The sequence below is a fragment of the Schistocerca nitens genome, chromosome 7, assembly GCF_023898315.1.
Source record: "Schistocerca nitens isolate TAMUIC-IGC-003100 chromosome 7, iqSchNite1.1, whole genome shotgun sequence".
Taxonomy (NCBI): domain Eukaryota; kingdom Metazoa; phylum Arthropoda; class Insecta; order Orthoptera; family Acrididae; genus Schistocerca; species Schistocerca nitens.
The window spans coordinates 173,903,351-173,918,514 of record NC_064620.1 but is presented as its reverse complement, the minus strand read 5'-3'; the positions used below and the strand labels follow the sequence as shown (position 1 = coordinate 173,918,514).

General features: G+C 39.3%; 1 protein-coding gene and 1 pseudogene across 1 annotated transcript in view; one reads left to right on the top strand and one right to left on the bottom strand.

Annotated features, from left to right (window-relative positions):
- LOC126194895 (centrosomal protein of 104 kDa) overlaps positions 1–15,164 on the top strand; it is a 461,734-nt gene that overhangs the window by 359,044 nt on the left and 87,526 nt on the right. The window lies entirely within an intron of this gene.
- Positions 5,942–6,059, bottom strand: LOC126196801 (5S ribosomal RNA; annotated as a pseudogene).

Here is a 15,164-nt window from a genome sequence, read left to right as displayed (position 1 = left end):
AAGAGAAGGAAAAGTAGTAGGTGAATATGGAAGAGGGGTAAGGAATGAAAGAGGAAGCTGCCTGGTAGAATTTTGCACAGAGAATAGCTTAATCATAGCTAACAATTGGTTTAAGAATCATGAAAGAAGGTTGTATATGTGGAAGAGGCCTGGAGACATTTGAAGGTTTCAGATAGATTGCATAATGGTAAGACAGAGATTTAGGAACCAATTTTAAATTGTAAGACATTTGCAGGGGCAGATGTGGATTCTGACCACAATCTATTGCTTATGAACTGTAGGTTAAAACTGAAGAAACTGCAAAAAGGTGGGAATTTAAGGAGATGGGATCTGGATAAAGATAGAACCAGAGGTTGTAGAGAGTTTCTGAAATAGCATTAGGGAATGATTGACAAGAACAGGGGAAAGAAATACAACAAAAGATGAATGGAAAGCTTTGAGAGATGAAACAGTGATGGCAGCAGAGGATCAAGTAGGTAAAAAGAAGAGGGTTTGTAGAAATCCTTGGATAACAGAAGAGAGATTGATTTTAATTGATGACAGGACAAAATATGAAAATGCAGTAAATGAAGCAGGCAAAAAGGAATACAAACGTCTACAAAATGAGATCAACAGGAAGTGCAAAATGGCTAAACAGGGATGGCTAGAGAATAAATGTAAGAATGTAGAGGCATATATCACTAGGGGTAAGATGGATACTGCCTACAGGAGACCTGTGAAGAAAAAGAGAACCACTTGTATGAATATCAAGAGATCAGATGGAAAACCAGTTCTAAGCAAAGAAGGGAAAGCAGAAAGGTGGAAGGAGTGTATAGAGGGTCTACACAAGGGCGATGTACTTGAGGGCAATATTATGGAAGTGGAAGAGGACGTAGATGAAGATGAAATGGGAGATATGATACTGCGTGAAGAACTTGACAGAGCACTTAAAGACCTAAGTTGAATCAAGGCCCCAGGAGTAGACAACATGCCATTAGAACTACTGATAGCCTTGGGAAAGCTACCCCTGACAAACTCTACCATCAGGTGAGCAAGATGTATGAGATAGGCGAAATACTCTCAGAATTCAAGAAGAATATAATAATTCCAATCCCAAAGGAAGCAGGTGTCAACAGATGTGAAAATTACCAAACAGTAAGTTTAATAAGTCACGGCTGTAAAATACTAAGACAAATTCTTTTACAGATGAATGGAAAAACTGGTAGAAGCTGATCTTGGGGAAGATCAGTTTAGATTCTGTAGAAATGTTGGTGTTATAACGTCAAGTTGAACACATATATTTCAAAACGACACAACACATATAAGTCACAGAGCAAGTTGACAAGCAATACGTGTAAACACGGTAACATTTGAATGAGCACTGAGTCCAAGTCTAGCGGCCGCTTCCTGGCTGGCCGCTTAGGTGGCACAGCTGCTGCATGGCTGGCAGACAGCGCCGCACGTAGAGGACGTGCGTAATTGTGCGGCGGCACTTTGAATGATCAGCGAGTCACAACAGTTGGAACACGTGAGGCGATACTGACCCTATGACTTATCTTAGTAGATAGATTAAGGAAAAGCAAAACCTACATCTCTAACATTTGTAGAGTTGGAGAAAGCTTTTGACAATTTTGACTGGAATTCTGAAGGTGGCAGGGATCAAACACAGGCAGCGAAAGGCTGTTTACAATTTGTACAGAAACCAGATGACGGTTATAAAGTCGAGGGGCATGAAAGGGAAGCAGTGGGTGGGAAGGGAGTGAGACAGGGTTGTAGCCTATCTCCAATATTATTCAATCTGCATATTAGGCATGCAGTAAAGGAAACAAAATAAAAATTTGGAGTGGGAATTAAAATCCATGGAGAAGAAATAAAAACTTTGAGGTTTGCTGATGACTGTGTAATTCTGTCAAGAGACAGTAAAGGACCTGGAACAGCAGTTGAACGGAATGGAGAATGTCTTGAAAGGAGGATAAGTGTCTTGAAAGGAGGATATAAGATGAACATGACAAAGGAAAACGAATATAATGGAATGTAGTCAAATTAAATCAGGTGATGCTGAGGGAATTAGATTAGGAAACGAGACACTTAAAGTAGTAGCTGAGTTTTGCTGTTTAGGGAGCAAAATAACTGATGATGGTTAAAGTAGAGAGGATATAAAATGTAGATTGGCAATGGCAAGGAAAGTGTTTCCGAGAAAGAGGAATTTGTTAACACTGAGTATAGATTTAAGTGTCAGGAAGTCTTTTCTGAAAGTACTTGTATTTGTATGGAGTGTAGCCATGGAAGTGAAATGGACAATAAATAGTTTAGACAAGAAGAGAATAGAAGCTTTCTAAATGTGGTGCTACAGAAGAATGCTGAAGATCAGATGGGTAGACCATGTAACTAATGAGGAGGTACTGAATAGAATTGGGGAGAAGAGGAATTTGTGACACAACTCGACTAGAAGAAGAGATCGGTTGGTAGGACATGTTCTGAGGCGTCAAGGGGTCACCAATTGAGTATTGGAGGGAAGTGTGGAGGGTAAAAAATCATTCAGGAAGGCCAAGAGATAAATACACCCAACAGGTTGCAGTAGGTACTTGGAGATGAAGAAGCTTGCACAGGATAGAATAGCATGGAGAGCTGCATCCAACTAGTCTCTGTACTGAAGACCACAACAACAACATGTGAGAGACTGCCTAAATATGACATTCAGGCTGGCCATCCCACCAGGCCTCATTGTTAATCCGTAAGGCAGATTTGATCCCAGCAGACTTGCCTCCCCTTGTGCTGGAAGCAGCATGTTAATGTGTACACCCGTCTGGGCAGTTTTTGACAGACCTTTTAGCTGTCATTAAAGCAGCACTTTCTTCTGAATTTTGGAACTAACCCACCGGTCTACAAATGTATGAACCATAGCTGTCGTTTGTTTTTCATGTTGAAGTTTTGTCTCTTTGTGCGTATAGCAAATATCTTAAGTCAATCCATTCAGTACATAAGTTTGTTTTTTGGTACCAGCAAGATGAAGTACAATGAACAAGTAATATCAGTAGGGAAAGCTGGTAGAAGACTTGAATTTGTTGGAATGGTTCTGAAAAGTGTGATTCTTCAGTAAAGGAAATTGTATGCAAGATACTGGAGTGATCAGTTCTGGAGTACTGTTCCAGAGTTTGCATTATTTATCAGGTAAACATGACAGCAACATTGAACAGAATCAGACACACATTTTTAAGATCATAATAGGTCAGTGTAGACTGTATGAAAGTGCAACAGAGAACATCAATGAACCTTTGGAAGAAAAGCCTGAATAACCTGTTAGGTAAACACAGAAAATCATCTGAGGATAAATGTGTGACAGTTCAACTGTATTCATTGTTTTTAATAGGTAGTGTAATTAGTGTAATGAGAATTAGATAGCAGAAATCGACACTAGTCATTTTGCCTTCTGCCGTATGAAAATACAGAGGTCTAAATGGTAAAGATGGCACTGACCAGACTAGTAGGTGTAAATTGCTCCAATAAAAGTGAATTAAAAAGTGGTGGTAACTGTAAGTTATGTGAGATGAAAGTCAAGAAATGTTGTAAATGGTGGTTTCATGAAAACTGTTGCAAAATAAACATAAAACTGGTAACTGTGGACTACTCGGAGTCAAGTGATCCCTATGTACTGAAACATGAAAAAAAGTATATAAACATTGTCAGAGAAAAGCACTCAGTAAATAAACATGTGCAAAGTGATATTGAAGCATTACAGATGAAATGTGCTACTTTAAAACACAGGTGCAAAATACTGGGGAACAGTTTAAAAGTGAATGAAAATAAGTGTTTCGAAACCTTTAGCTCCCATTTTACCAAGAAATATGCTACATCTAAAATGGTAGGAAAGGAAAACTTAAAAACAGACTGACCAACAATAATAGACAAGAAAAAACATTCTACACATATTCACTGTTGTTGTTGTTGTGGTCTTCAGTCCTGAGACTGGTCTGATGCAGCTCTCCATGCTACTCTATCCTGTGCAAGCTTTTTCATCTCCCAGTACCTACTGCAACCTACATCCTTCTGAATCTGCTAAGTGTATTCATCTCTTGGTCTCCCTCTACGATTTTTACCCTCCACGCTGCCCTCCAATACTAAATTGGTGATCCCTTGATGCCTCAGAACATGTCCTACCAACCGATCCTTTCTTCTGGTCAAGTTGTGCCACAAACTTCTCTTCTCCCCAATCCTATTCAATACTTCCTCATTAGTTATGTGATCTACCCATCTAATCTTCAGCATTCTTCTGTAGCACCACATTTCGAAAGCTTCTATTCTCTTCTTGTCCAAACTATTTATCGTCCATGTTTCACTTCCATACATATTCACTATGCAACCAATAAAAACCTTGCCTCTGAAGATGTAGAAGATATCACTGCTGCGCTTAAAATCCCTTGGAAAAATGGACCATAAGAAACTGATATGAAATCTGCAAAGAATAAGTCTGCAGCGACACAAAAACAAATTCATCATGGAATAAAAGTCAAAGTATTCAGAGGCAGCCATGCACGCAATGTTTCAAACTTTTTATCAAACACTGCAAAAGAAAACATGAGTGTCTCAGCTTTTGTTAAGCCTGGAGCAAAGTTCGAAAACATTATTAGCAGTGTTGATAAAGAATGGGGCATTTCTACTAAGAGTGACTGTGTTATTCTCATAGCAGGATCAAATAATGCTTGCTGCAAGGATGCTAGTGCATTTCTAAAAAAATTGGTCATTATCTTGCAGTTGCTATTGGCTACAAACATTATAGTGACCAATATACCTATGATGGTTGAAGTAGAGAGGAAATAAAATGTAGACTGGTAATGGCAAGGAAAGCGTTTCTGAAGAAGAGAAATTTGTTAACATTGAGTATAGATTCAAGTATCAGGAAGTCGTTTCTGAAAGTATTTGTATGGAGTGTAGCCATGTATGGGAGTGAAACATGGACAATAAATAGTTTAGACAAGAAGAGAATAGAAACTTTCGAAATGTGGTGCTACAGAAGAATGCTGAAGATTAGATGGGTAGATCACATAACTAATGAGGAGGTATTAAATAGAATTGGGGAGAAGAGGAGTTTGTGGCACAACTTGACCAGAAGAAGGGATCGGTTGGTAGGACATGTTCTGAGGCATCAAGGGATCACCAATTTAGTACTGGAGGGCAGCGTGGAGGGTAAAAATCGTAGATGGAGACCAAGAGATGAATACACTAAACAGATTCAGAAGGATGTAGGATGCAGTAAGTACTGGGAGATGAAGAAGCTTGCACAGGGTAGAGTAGCATGGAGAGCTGCATCAAACCAGTCTCAGGACTGAAGACCACAACAACAACATACCTATGAGGTTTGATCTGGTGAACTGCTCTTGCCTAAATAGTGAAATTTGATGAACAAATGAAAAAATAAAACACTTGTGTTCAAAGTTTAAAAATGCAAGACTTCTTGACGTCAACAGTTATGAAAAAGCTAGTTTCACAACACATGAGCAACACTTGAATCGATCTGTTGACAAAATAATGCATGAAATCTGCATCATTATCAAAATTAAATTTAAATGGCACAACAAATAGATGTAGGAACTAAAGCCAAGAAAATGTGGACATATTTATTAAAAAACTAAGCCTCGCCATATGGTCAGTGAACAAACTCACTTCAACAGATGACAATTACAATAACTTCTCAGCCAAATTCATGAGCATATTCAATGAATGTTCACTTTTGTAACAATATGGGCTAGGTCTCACAAACGTAGATCATGGGTAACAAAAGGAATTAGAGTGTCTAGCATTAAGAAGAGAAAAATTGCATATGGAAGGAAAAAATAAAACCAAACTCCGCCCGAACCTCAGTCCACAGGCGTCACTGGATGCAGATATGAAAGGGCATGTGGTCAGCACACAGCTCTGCCGGCCATATGTCAGTTTGTCACACAAGGGCTGAGTGCCACCTGCTTGCCAACGGCGCTCGGCAGACCGGATGGTCACCCACCCAAGTGCTAGCCCAGCCCGACAGCGCTTAACTTCGATGATCTGAAGGGAACCGGCATTACCACAGTGGCAAGGCCATTGGCATATGGAAGCAAAAGATAATTGAAATCCTGAATTTCTTAAATATGTAAGCATATACAAAAAAATTTGACAAAGTAGTTAAACTAGCAAAGTGTACTGCAAACAATACATTCATTTTAAATGCAAAACAAATGCAAAGATGTTTGATCTGATGTAAGAAGTGAGGTTGGCAGTGAAATGGAGAGAAAATGCAATCTAAACTAATGATGAATCGTAGTACAGTTACAGATCCCAGTTCCATATGTGAATCCTTCATTAGTTTTAACAAAATTGGTGACTGCTCATCACCAAGTACAGTTCCTAGTATGGCAGAGAGAAATTACTCGAGTTTTAAATTTTCACCTGCTTCAAGCTCTAATGTCATTAAAATTGTAATGTCCCTGAAAAATTTAAATTCAGTGGATTGGGATGAGGTTCCCACTAGAATAATAAAATCAGTACTTCATAGTATTCCACATCTACTTTTCGTCATAATCAACTAGTCTTGCAAAGAGGGATGTTTTCCAGATCAGTTAAAATATGCTGCACTTCTGCCAATTTATGAAAAGGCGAAACAGGAAACATAGGCACATCTCATGGTTAGCATTTTTTTTTTCAAAAATATTTGAAAGAGCTGCATATGACCAGATAGAAAATTATAATTCATCCCACTATATTATTTTACATAATCAGTACAGTTTCAGGAAAGGCTGCAGCACAACCCATGCGATAAATTAATTGCTCACAAAAGTTAGCAATTGTCTTGATAATAGAATGTGTGTATCAGGCATCTTTTGCAGTCTTACCAAAGCCTTTGACACTTTAAACCATGATCGGCTTCAAAAATTGACTAGCTATGGTTTTCAAGAAAAATTTCTTTATTGTATGTCATTTTATACTTGCCAAACAGAAAACAAAGAGTACTTATTTTAGTGGCAAGAAATTCCTTTTTGGCTGGAAACACATACAATTAGGTGTCCCACAAGGCTCAATATTAGGGCCACTATTATTTTTGTTTTACATCAATGATATGCCATTTCAGGTTGAGTCAGACGCCATCCATGATGCAGATGATTCAACAGCGATAGTCTGCTGTAAAACCAATGAAGACTAATCGGCTGTATTGAGCAGACACTTGGGGAAGTGGAGGCATGGGTAAAAAATTACAATTTGAAATAAAACTTCGCAAAAACCCACAACTTTTTGAGGATAACTGCTTCCTGCATCAGTATGAGACTAGACGTAGGGTACGTTACATGCTACCTATCCACAGACTCAGCCTGTATGAAAAAACTCCACACTACATGGGCATGAAATTTGTAAATAAAATCTGTTAGGAGAAAAGTGATCCAGATCTATAAAATACTGAAGGAGGCGTGAAAAACTGTTTTAAAAGTAAATGATACTGTAGTGTAGAAGGTTTCTTGAATGATGACCATGTAATATAGTATCTCTCTAAAAAGTAACACCATAGTATATTATAACCACAGATTTTTTTTAAAAAAAGTGCTAACCATGTAAAGTAATACATATGTATTGTCACCTTAGATTAGTTTATTAGTCTGTATGTCAGTCTTAAAACTGACAAGCCACCTATGTCACAATCTTTGATTATGTGAGGCATGTTATGGGATAGTAAAAATTTGATTTGATTTGAGACAAACTTGGTGGTACTGATATGAAATAAACTTGGCCATGCACTGCATCATGGCTTCTGGAATACATTTAGATTGTTCCTTGAAAATCCTTGACCATGGTGTCACATATAAGGTGTAACACACATCATGGGCTATGTAAGTTCACGCGTATCCTGAATCAAATCTGCTCCGCAATATTGAATTATTATTCCTGTTTATTATTGTGCTACAATGGATCCATACTACATTTGTTATTTTTGTTGTTACATTTATGGCATTCAGCAAGTGCTATTCACACATTGCACATTTACAGCAAGCAGTAATTCATTGATTAGATTTAGATTTCATTCCATAGACCCAAAAATGAGGTGATTCCAATGGGCATGGAACATATCAGAAAGTATAACATAAAAAATGTAAAAAATTTGAATACAGTACTCACTACCCTGGTCATTTGTCAGATCGCCAAAATAGATGAATATATTACAGTAAACTGGAACTGCTAATATTTACAGAATTAATACATTGTCATAATGAAACATAGTTACACACTTTAAATAAATTTATCATAAACAATATACCTAATCTTGACTGTTGTGACCAAGTGCTGTCAAAACTAAAATATAACAGGCATTTTTACTTGAGCTGGTCTAACTGGCCCTGTTAACATATTCATCTATAGAGTAGAAGCTTTAGTAGTAACAGCATTAATGCCTCCACTGTTGAGGATGAAGTGGAGTTCTATACATCATTTTCCATGACACTCTCATCTTTGCCCAATCTGGAGTTGTCACTGGAGAGAGAGAGCTTTCTAAGTTCTTGTTGTTTCTTTTTAACTTTTTTACATTGTTGTGGCCTTATGTTGACCACAATATCATCCATTTGAAGTAGACAAACCGTACACAGATTGTTTCACTCAAACGTCTAACCAGAGAGCCTGTTTTGTGATATTTTCTTGTGCTTCAACCCATGTCATCTGTCATAGGTGCAGTTCTTCAGTAGCACATCAATGCAACCTGGCAGCCCTTGGGCCTTTTAGTTAAAAAGTCAGACAGAAGCCAGTGTTTTATACAGAACTGATGGCTACCTATAAGGCCATAAAAACTCCAGATTTATGGTCGAAGGCCACATCTTCATCATATCCACACAGTGCTGACTGCTGACACTTCTATTTACAGAACTCTGGAGCAGCTGCACACTGATATAAGTGCAAAGGCTTCCTCCATGAGTTTCCATTTGAATAAATTCCTTTTGGACATTAGGCCCCATTGCTTTGACACTAAATCCATTATTAAAGCAGGCATTTCAACGGTCTTTGCAGAGGCCCTCTTCAAACAACACAGCATTCAACACAATCATTACAATTTTATTACTCAGCTTGCAACCAACATGCAATACATCAGTGGAACTGAAAACATTGTTACACTCAAAACCTTTATTGTCCTGACACAAGTCTAGCATAACTGCAATGTGAATATAATTGGCCAGCTGCTTCTAACAACTTCTACTACTGCTTTACAGGAAACAACAGATTCAAGGGGTGACTAGAAATTTTACCACTGGGATTTCAAACAATGGAGAGAGTAGCCCATACTTTCAGTTGGACAGCACACTTTAGCTGCCTGGAACAAGTGACAACTAATTAAGATCGCTGATGGGAAACAGTAGTATTCCATGCATGAGAATAACAACATATCATATAGCTTCTAATGACATGGTTGAAAGCCTTCCCCATTCACTGGAAGTCGCAATCATGTTACTCATGACCAAGTCTTACGTGAACACACTTCTTCTTCACTTCTTCATCGGTTGCTCTGCAATCCACCATACGGTGCGTGGCGGAGGGTACCTCGTACCACAACTAGCATCTTCTCTCCCTGTTCCACTCCCAAACAGAACGAGGGAAAAATGACTGCCTATATGCCTCTGTACGAGCCCTAAAATCTCTTATCTTATCTTTGTGGTCTTTCCGCGAAATATATGTTGGCGGCAGTAAAATTGTACTGCAGTCAGCCTCAAATGTTGGTTCTCTAAATTTCCTCAGTAGCAATTCACGAAAAGAACTCCTCCTGTCCTCCAGAGACTCCCATCCGACTTCCTGAAGCATTTCTGTAACACTCGCATGATGATCAAACCTACCAGTAACAAATCTAGCAGCCCGCCTCTGAATTGCTTCTATGTCCTCCCTCAATCCGACCTGATAGGGATCCCAAATGCTCGAGCAGTACTCAAGAATAGGTCGTATTAGTGTTTTATAAGCGGCCTCCTTTACAGATGAACCACATCTTCCCAAAATTCTACCAATGAACCGAAGATAACTATCCGCCTTCCCCACAACTGCCATTACATGCGTGTCCCACTTCATATCGTTCTGCAATGTTACGCCCAAATATTTAATCGACATGACTGTGTCAAGCACTACACGACTAATGGAGTATTCAAACATTATGGGATTCTTTTTCCTATTCATCTACATTAATTTACATTTATCTATATTTAGAGTTAGCTGCCATTCTTTACACCAATCACAAATCCTGTCCAAGTAATCTTGTATCCTCCTATAGTCACTCAACGACAACACGTTCCTGTACACCACAGGATCATCAGCAAACAGCCGCATATTGCTATCCACCCTATCCAAAAGATCATTTATGTAGATAGAAAACAACAGCAGACCTACCACACTTCCCTGGGGCACTCCAGATGATACCCTCACCTCCGATGAACACTCACCATCGAGGACAATGTACTGGGTTCTATTACTTAAGAAGTCTTCGAGCCACTCACATATTTGGGAACCAATCCCATATGCTCGTACCTTAGTTAGGAGTCTGCAGTGGGGCACCGAGTCAAACGCTTTCCAGAAGTCAAGTAATATGGCATCCGTCTGATACCCTTCATCCATGGTTCGCAAGATATCATGTGAAAAAAGGGCAAGTTGCATTTCGCAGGAGCGATGCTTTCTAAAGCCATGCAGATGCATGGACAGCAACTTCTCTGTCTCAAGGAAATTCATTATATTCGAACTGAGAATATGTTCGAGAATCCTGAAACAAACCGGTGTTAAGGATATTGGTCTGTAATTTTGAAGATCCGTCCTTCTACCATTCTTATATACAGGCGTCAACTGTTCTTTTTTTCAGTCGATCAGGACTTTATGTTGGGCAAGAGATTCACGATAAATGCAAGCTAAGTAAGGAGCCAATGCTGTAGAGTACTCTCTGTAAAACCGAATTGGAATCCCATCAGGACCTGGCAATTTATTTATTTTCAACTCATTCAGCTGCTTCACAACCCCAGGGATGTCTATCACTATGTCCTCCATACGGGAATCTGTATGAGACTCAAACGGTGGTATGTTTGTACGATCCTCCTGCGTGAAAGATTTCTCAAATGCTAAATTTAAAATTTCAGCTTTCATTTTGCTGTCTTCTGTTGCCAGGCCAGACTGATCAGTGAGTGACTGGATGGAAGCCTTCAACCCACTTACCGATTTTACGTAAAACCAGAATTTCCTTGGGTTTTCAGCAAGATCTTTTGCTAAGGTATAACAGTGGTAGTGGTTGTATGCTACGCGCATCGCTCTTTTTACAGCAGCACGAATCTCTACTAAATTTTGCCTGTCCTCATTCTCCCAATCTTTCTTGTACCGCAAGTGCAACTGTCTTTGCTTCCTGAGCATTCTCCGAATTGCGCTGTTAAACCACGGTGGGTCTTTTCCGTCTGTAACCCACTTTTTCAGCACATACTTCTCCAATGCGTGATTTACAATGTGTTTAAAATTTGCCCATAATTTTTCTATGTCCATCGTACTGGAAGTAAATGAACTCAATTCAGTTACTAAGTGGGATGCTAACAACTGCTTCTCTGCTCTTTCTAGTAAGAATACTCTCCTAGCCTTCTTGACCGACTTTTAACCATAGTCGTAATGACAACATCATGATCACTAATCCCTGTCTCAACACTGACACCATCTATGAGGTCTGGTCTGTTCGTGGCTACCAGGTCTAAAATATTTCCATTACCCATTGGCTGTCGATTTAGCTGCTCAAGACAGTTTTTGGATAATGTGTTCAAAAGTAATTCACTCGACGGCTTGTCTGTACCACCTGTAATGAATCCATAGACATCCCAGTCTATACTAGGTAGGTTGAAGTCGCCTCCGACTAATATAGCATGATCCGGGTACTTCTGAAATACAGAATGTAGACTCCCTTTGAATGATTCTAGAACTGCCATGGTGGAACCTGGTGGCCAGTAATAACACCCAACTATTTCCCCTTGCCCTGTTAAATGTGTCCAGATAACTTCGCAATCACACTCTACTTTGACCTCAGTAGACACAATATTTTTGTCAACTGCAATGAAGACACCACCTCCTATGGTGTCTAATCTGTCTTTCTGATACACATTCCAAGCCTCACTAAATATTTCAGAACTTTCTATCTCAGGGTTCAGCCAGGTCTCGGTCCCGAGAATAATTTGCACGCCACACGCTTCCTGGAGGGCAGTACATTCAGGAACTTTATTCCGAACACTCTGAAAATTTACTGCGAATATCTTGATAGCTGAAGTGTCTTTACAATGAGCGTGTCCTGCTACAAACAAACAAGATAGCACAATGGTAAGACAATGAATTTGTATTCAGGAGGAAACTGGTTCTAATATCCGAGCGGTCATCCAGATTTAAATTTTTAGCCATTTCCCTAAATCATTTTAGGGATAGGCCACAATGGTTCCTTTGAAAGAGCGCAGCTGATAGCCTTCCCCTGTCTGAGCTTGTACCCTGTATCTAATGATTTCATCATTAAAAGGACATTAAACTCTAATCTTCCTTCCTCCTGCTAGCATGCTGAGATTGCACAGTATGCTTTAGAAGGACTGTTAAGTGCCTTTGGCAGAGTTCATCTATGATGGGTCGCTGCAGTTGTCAAGTGAGTTATTCCTTCTGTCTTTCACGCCTACCTACACAACATCAATTTTCATTACACAGGTGCCATAGTTGTATCTCACAAATTTCTCTCTCTCTCTCTCTCTCTCTCTCTCTCTCTCTCTCTCTCTCTCTCTCTCTCTATCATGGTTAGTGTTGCTGCAAATTGGTAAAATGCATGAAGTTAGAACGGAAAATAATTTAATTTTTCCCATTAGAACTAATGTTTGTTTTCTTCTTTTTATCATCTAATATATAGTCTTCTCTCTGATCAGTTGTTCATTGTCGGTCTTGGTGAAGTGACAAACAGTAGTCTCCCATCTTATTGGTATTGCAGTGACCCTGATACTATCTGAAGTCTTGATGAAGTAATCACCTTTTTCCTCATTGCCATCATCCAATTTTCAAGCAAAAAATAAAGGCGATTGTTCAAAAAGTGAATCTTGAGGATCATCTTTAGATAAGACTCCCATAAACTGGGTCATTGGTCCCAACTTAATATCTGGAGATAGTGACAGGATTTTTTTCAGATCCATGACATTCTTGTGCAGGAAAGAGCTTGTCATAGTAATTACAATAAGTACTTACAAATATAAAACCTGACACCAAAATTTTAACTTCATACTATTAAAAAAACTAAAAAAAAAAACTAAACTCCATCCGAACAGGCCAGGAAGGCCCAACTGTACTGACCGGCCGCTGTCATCCTCAGCCTATAGGCATCCATGTATGCAGATGTGGAGGGGCATGTGGTCAACATACCACTCTCCTGACCATATGTTAGTTTATGAGACTGGAGCCGCAACTTCTCAATCAAGTAGCTCCTCAGTTTGCCTCACGAGGGCTGAGTGCACCCCGTTTGCCAACAGCACTCAGCAGACCGGATGGTTACCCATCCAAGTGCTAGCCCAACCTGACAGTGCTTAACTTTGCTGATCTGATGGGAACTGGTGTATCACTATGGCAAGGCTGTTGGCAACTTTTATTAGTCAGTGAAATAATGTATGAAATACACATAATTTAGATAGCAAAATTTCATTTTTTTAAGAAAAGTAATGAATGTTAATTGTTAAAAATGGTGGGTGATATGACTCTTTTGTTACCATAAAACCATAAAAAGCACACTAAAAATCAATGAAAATAAGCCACTCTCATTTTTAAAAGAAATTGTTAATCTCCATAAGAAGATGGAAGAAATTTGGTTTAAACTCACCTATTACCACAACAAAGGAGCTATTCAGTTTCACAGACCTAGGCGCAACGAAACAGAACTTTATGTACCTGGGCCCACTCAGTAAGGCTTTGAAGCCACTGTATCAAGACCCATACTTGGTCGAAGAATGGAGTAAAACAGGGAAATAAAGTTGCATCCATCAATCAGCTTAAAGTGGTATACATTGGTACCAAAGGTGTTGCCAAATCTATGGCCAAAAATGTACAGGCTCAGGTGGATTTCCTCCCCCCAGCAACTCAGCAGGCAGACATGTGTGACACACTATGACATATGTCAAGACAATGAGGTACTGACAGCAACTGTGGTTCCATAAATGAATCCAAGTCTACTGTCAAATGGCAAAAATTTCTTTCAAAAAGTTCCAGGTACAGGGCAGGGGGATGGGGAAAGGAGATGGGCTCTCAGTGCCCCAAGATTCTACTCAGTGGAATCAACAACACCATTACAGAAATGTACTGGCAACACAATGACTCATTACCTGCAGAGGATTAATATACACATAGCCTTCAACCCATCTGGATGGTAATATAACTACAATTTTAAATATGTCTCCTTGTGTCTGTACATGTGTGGATGGATATGTGTGTGTGTGCGAGTGTATACCTGTCCTTTTTTGCCCCTAAGGTAAGTCTTTCCGCTCCCGGGATTGGAATGACTCCTTACCCTCTCCCTTAAAACCCACATCCTTTCGTCTTTCCCTCTCCTTCCCCTCTTTCCTGATGAGGCAACAGTTTGTTGTGAAAGCTTGAATTTTGTGTGTGTGTTTGTGTTTGTTTGTGTGTCTATCGACCTGCCAGCACTTTCGTTCGGTAAGTCACATCATCTTTGTTTTTAGATATATTTTTCCCACGTGTAATATAACTAAAGTTATATATGAAGGTCATCCACAAAGTAAGTTTCATTTCTATTTCTATCCGTGGCAGCACTATGATCACAGTTCCGAGTATGTGTGGCAGTTACTCTGACTCAAGGAGAAGACATGTACACCATTTTCAGATTGCTGCTGTCAACATGTGCTTTGTAGTGCTTCTTTATAATGTCAGCCATAATTGAAAATGCCACCATGTTAAACCAAAGGAAATTCATCAGCAAATCTGCGATGTTTACGGACAAAATGCTATGAGTGATTCAATGGCTAGAAGATAGGTCAGACTATTCAATGAAGGACATGATCAAGTGCACAATGAATCTGTGCTTACTGATGAACTGGTTCACACAATTGAAGAAAAGATTAAGCACAACCATAAGTTTACACTTAGTGCCCTTGCTATGGAAGTTCCGCAAATCTCACCATCACTAATTCATGAAATTGTTACTGAAAAACTGA